Source organism: Macrotis lagotis, chromosome 3 (assembly GCF_037893015.1).
Source record: "Macrotis lagotis isolate mMagLag1 chromosome 3, bilby.v1.9.chrom.fasta, whole genome shotgun sequence".
In the NCBI taxonomy this organism is placed as follows: Eukaryota; Metazoa; Chordata; class Mammalia; order Peramelemorphia; family Peramelidae; genus Macrotis; species Macrotis lagotis.
In genome coordinates, this window is record NC_133660.1 from 160,570,570 (window position 1) to 160,576,475 (window position 5,906).

The window sequence follows — 5,906 nt, forward strand, 5'->3', positions numbered from 1 at the left end:
CAACCTTAATGAATGTGTGATGACAGCCCAAAAAAATTAATGTGATCATAACCTTGATCTGCCTAAATAAATGCATATTTTCTAGGACTATGGCTGTATACATGGGTTGGGTTTTTTTTTTACATGACATACATATTATAGCTTAGAATTTCTGATGGATAGTAGTAGTTCAAAGTATTAACTTAACAGCTAAGTGGTGATTTGATAGATCCACAAGCCTGGAGTCAAGAATTCAAATCCACCCTCAGACACTTACTAACTGTGTGACCCTGGGCAAATCACTTAAACCTGTTTGCCCTCAGTTTCCTCCTCTATAAAATGAGCTGGAGAAGGAAATGACTAACCACTCTAGTATCTTTGCCAGGAAGACCCCCAAAAGGGTCATGAAGAGTCAGAAAAGACTGAACAACAATAATTATTAAGAGTTATTTAAGGGGCGGCTAGGTGGCGCAGTGGATAAAGCACCGGCCCTGGAGTCAGTAGTACCTGGGTTCAAATCTGGTCTTAGACACTTAATAATGACCTACCTGTGTGGCCTTGGGCAAGCCACTTAACCCCATTGCCTTACAAAATAAAAAATAAGAGTTATTTAAGGTTTACAAATGCTTTCCTCAAAAATAGTCAGTTCAATTGTTATTACTACCATTTATAGATAATGAAATTAAGACAGAGGCAAAGTAATAGCAAGCTAATGGTAAACATAGGAGGCAGGATTCAAACCCTAGTTTTCTGATTCCAACCCAGTGAATGTTCTTTCCACTAAACCACAGTAATACACAAGGGAGATACAATTTTTTTTGAAAAATTTTATTTATTTTTGAATTTTACAATTTCCCCTCAATCTTGCTTCCCTCCCCTCCACCCCCCACAGAAGGCAGTCTGTTAGTCTTTGCGTTGTTTCCCTGGTATACATTAATCTAAGTTGAATGTGATGAGAGAGAAATAATAGCCTTAAGAAAAATAAAGTATAAGAGACAGCAAAATTACATAATAACATAACATTTTTTTTAAAATTAAAGGTAATAGTCTTTGGTCTTTGTTCAAACTCCACAATTCTTTCTCTGCATACAGATGGAATTCTCCATCACAGATACCCCAAAATTGTTGCACTGATGGAATGAGCAAGTCCATTAAGGTTGATCATCAGGAGGTACAATTTTTTAAGTATGGAAGGTGACTGTACAGTTTTCAAATCTTACCTATGATTCACAAATTCTCAGACCTAGCTCTATTATTCATATTTAGTATGGCTTTCAGGTGATGTGATTGAAAAAAAGACAGACTTGAGGTTACATCTGAGCCAGCTCCTAAGACCTTGTCAACTTCAGTACTCTACAAAACTTTCTATTCTAAAAAAAACAGCTGGAATTATCCAATGATCATGAATAAAAGGGGAAGAGATTGTGAAAATAATGCTTTGGGGGAATTATCTGAAGACAAATAAGATAATTTATTAAAACCAGCTATATGTATGTGCATACACATACATATACATTATATAGCCATAGAATATTATATAGCCATAGAATTCCAGATGTCCCAAAAGTCTTAAGATGGTTTTAAGCTGTTATGAAAGCTTTTAAGCTTCATTATAACTTTTGGAACAACTTTTTATATAACTTGACCCTTGATGTAAGCAGATCTCAGGTGTCTGTTGAATCCTAAGTGGGTTGGGAATTACAGTGGGGTGTACTAGGTTGAGAGTTGGCCTCAAAGTCAGAAAGATATGCACTCAAGACTTATTCAGATCCAGATAAGTCACTTCATGTTTGAATGTTTTAGGTCAGTGTCTAAGAGGCTAAGTCTCAGAGGAAGCCTTAAGTGGCATTGGTGCTTCTTTACCAGGGAGTTTCTTACACTAGTGTAATCCCAGGTATAGTCTGTGACTAGAGGCAGAGAGAACAGGTAAATTGTACTCAGAGTACAAAGTAAATGTTCTCAGGGATTGATAGAATTCCTTTGAAGTCATGAACTCCACTTCACATTCAAGAATCATTCTAAATTAAAGGTAGATCTTGATGTGAAGGAGGGATAAGGGGCAGTAGGTGAGGCAGAGCTAAATCTCACCTTTGATTGTGAAGGGTTGAGCCATATACCTGGCAAGCACTTATTGCATGTGCCACACGTAAGGCTCAACCCTTTACAATCAGATGTAAGGCTCAGTTCTGCCTCACTTCATGCCCTGGTTTGAAGATAATTTTTTTTTAATTAAGCCTTGACTATATGTTCCTCTTTCTCTTAATGGGGAAGATGACAACAATATTTGCATAGTAAACCTGATTGTAGAATGGAAGGTTGTCTCCTTCATACTTCTCCAACCACCCCCAAGGAAGGTTAGGCATAGTTCAGAAGGAGGTCCTTCTGGCACTACAGCTAATTCCTCATCACTGAAGGCAGCTCTGTAAAATTCTTAAATTGCAGAACTGCATGTAACCAATCCCTACACCCATGAAATCATTAGTCCAAACAAAAAAGATTTATGTTTATACAGTACCTTAAAGTTTACAAAGTCTTCGGGGTAAGTCTGTGATGAAGGTAGTGCAAAAATTATTATTTTCATTTTACAAGTGGAAAAAACTGAGACCCCAGAATTGAAGTGACTTGCCCAAAGTCTCCCAGGGAATACTTAACAACACAGTCTGAATCTAAAGTCTCAGGACACCAGGACCTGGGCTTTTTCCCATGAAAAGGAGAGAGGCCAATTTATAGAATTTTAAGTGATCTGATTTAGGATGACCTACTTATTTGAGAGGCTCAAGTAATTCCAGATTTTATGTGTTAACATATGTGTAAACAATGTAAAAACAATACAGCCTTCTGAGTTGTAAAGCTATGATGCTTTGGGGGATTGGAGGTTTCTTTTAAGGCAGAAGAAACGAATTGGAAATGAACTATCCAGCTTATAAAAAGCCCGCAGCTCGACACCGAAAACCAAACTGGACGAAGAGCCAGCAAAGAAGAAACCCAGCTGTGGATCCTGAAAGACAATTTGGGTGGTTCCAGCTCTCCTTTGTCCAATTTCCATTAAAAGTACAGCCAAAAGCTATGGTGCAATCTAGTATCCTTCCTGCCCTCTCAGAAACATAGACAGACTCAACTGTTTAAATTGTTCAGGAGTTTCAAGATTAAAAAACAACTTAAAATTGGGAAGAGGGACAAAGGGAGAAATAAGTGATAGCAAGAGAGTCAACTTCTCTTCAAGCAGAGAGGCACTTAAGCCAGCTTCACTGAAAACCTCGTCAACTCTGGTGCTCTGCAGAATATGACAGTGTCTAAAAAAACAAACTGGAAACCTTCAATTCAGTTGCAAAAGGAAATTGCAAACAGCCATCCATAAAAGGGGAGGAGGATCTGGCAACACATACTTTATAGGGTTGTCCTGAAGAACAAATGAGAAAACTTATCTAAAACTAGCTGTACGTGTGTGTTGGTAATCTAAATTGCATGGAGTAAGTGGATGTGGAAGTTTTTATTCTTAAAGAAGGTGAGAACTGATGGAGGAGGTGAGAACTGACCGTTGCCTTGCCTCTTCCAAAAAAAGGGGGCTGTGAAAGTATGGATGTTTCAAGGAGGGGATGAGAACTGATTCGGGAGTGGGGAGGAAGAACTGACCCTTCCAGGGAAGGGGTGAGAACTGACCGGGAGGGGAGATGCAACTTTTTTTCCTGCGCACACCGATTTTCCAAGTGGCGGGAGCGGCCTCCCCCTCGCCTTTCCCAAGTTGCAGAGCAGCAGTTTCTCCCCGCATTCCTGTGCGGGTCAAACAGCCACCCCCTCGTTCAGTCGGGGGGTGGCCTGGGCGCTGGGGGAGGCGGGGGGTGAGAGCTACTCCCCTCCTTGGGGTGTGGTTTGAGCTGCGGAGAGGAGGCGGGGAGGGGGTGCGGTTTAAGAAGCGGACTGGGTCCCTCCTCAAAGTCAAGGGCCAGAGCGGTCCTGGGTTGGGGTTAAGGGCAGCCGCAGCGCCCCCAGCAGCCATGCCACCGCCTCCGCTTCGCCTCCTGCTCCTCTGTGCCCCCGGGCTGCTGCTCCTGCTCCTGCCCCTCTCCTCTTCCTCCTCTTCTGAAGCCGGGGAGCCGGCCGCCTGCGGCCCCTGCGACCCTGCCTCCTGCCCGCCGCTGCCCCCGCGGGGGTGTCCCCTGGGGGAGACCCGCGATGCCTGCGGCTGCTGCCCGGCCTGCGCCCGCGGGGAGGGAGAGCCCTGCGGGGGCAGCGGCGCGGGCAGGGGGCACTGCGCGCCGGGGATGGAGTGCGTGAAGAGCCGCAAGAGGAGGAAGGGCAAAGTCGGGGCGGCCGCCGGGGGGGCCGGTGGTGAGCGGCGTGTGCGTGTGCAAGAGCCGCTATCCGGTGTGCGGCAGCGACGGCATCACCTACCCCAGCGGCTGCCAGCTGCGCGCCGCCAGCCTCCGGGCGGAGAGCCTGGGCCAGGAGGCCATCACCCAGCTCAGCAAGGGCACCTGCGACCAAGGTGGGGAAAGAACGCGCGCCCCTCCCTCTGCTCCCCCGCCCCGTCCTGCGGCTCCCGGGCGCAGGAAAGCTCCGGGGTAGGCCGCCCCGGCTCAGGGGCGCTCCTACCTGGCCCGGCTCAGGTGTGGTTGGCGTCCAAGAGTCTGCTCGCACCCCGCCCCGGGCCTGCCGGGCAAAGGTGTTGGGCCGGGAGCTGATGAGGGATGCGGAGCGCACTAAGGTAGTCGGTCTCCTTTTTTGGAAGTATGATTGAGGAGTTTGGTTCTTGAGCCAAAAGAAACGGGAGAAAACACGCAAAGGACTGTTGCTCTCTGCAAAAAAACTTCAAACACCCGTCCTTCCCCGCCCCCCCCGCTAATGCTTTCTCCCTTCTTGACAACTTCCTCACACTTTTGACTCCAACCTAAGAGTCATCTTCCAGCCCCCCCCCCCAGCTCCAAGTCATTTTCCCCATCTTCTTTCTTGGAATGAGTTGCTAACTAGAGAAACCAGATGAATTTAACTAGTTTAACATGTTCAGTAATGGGGCTTTTAGGAAGGAGATAGGTGCGAAAGAGTCCCTTGACCTCGTGTTTCCAGAAATCCGGATTACCTGTTGCCAGGTGTTTAGCAGACAGCTAGAGGAATGAAAGATTTGGGTGACACCTTTATTGTTGCTTACAATAGCAATAACTAACATTTATATAAAGGTATATTCATTATCTCCATTTGGGGAAGCAACTTCACTTGGTGAAAGTACTTTTTCCATGAAAAGTAATCTGGGGGGGGCGGTTAGGTGGCACACCGACTCTGGAGTCAGGAGTACCTGAGTTCAAATCCGACCTCACACGCTTTATAATTAATTACCTAGCTGTGTGGCCTTGGGCAAGCCTTTTAACTCCATTCGCCTTGCAAAAACCTTAAAAAAAAAACTAATCTAGGTGAGGTATTCTTTGTTTCTGAGCCAGAGGAAAATACAAACTCCCTTGTGGAATGTCTAGTCTGACGTGTTCTTTTTTTTTATTATTATTATTATTATAGTCTGTTATGGATTTTCATTATTGTTTTCTTTCTTGTTTCTTTCATGCTTAATTCGTCCTGCAGGATATGCTGATTAGAGCATACCTTTGAAATTTTTCTTAACAGTTTATCTTGTTTGCTTGGTTTGTTTCAGACAAGTTCAAAGTTGATACAAATGTAAGGCCAAGTATGACCAAAATCTTTTCAAAGAAAAGAAAATAAACAAAGTTCAGATTCCCAAAGAAGAAAGCAGAAAATGAAACTCCAATAATAATAACTGATGTAACCAAACTAACTGAAATGGCCTAACAAGTAAAATTTCCAAGGGAAAGTTACAATTCCAGACAGGATTATTCATAACTATGATAAGGAAGGTTGGGGAACTGAGAACTTAGAAATCATCTACTTTACCACCACCCCCAAATTATAGAAGAGAAATTGAA

General features: G+C 44.4%; 1 pseudogene; it reads left to right on the forward strand.

Moving 5' to 3' along the window:
* The first annotated feature begins 3,852 nt into the window (after positions 1 to 3,852).
* Positions 3,853 to 4,545, forward strand: LOC141519239 (insulin-like growth factor-binding protein 7 pseudogene; annotated as a pseudogene).
* Positions 4,546 to 5,906: the final 1,361 nt, after the last annotated feature.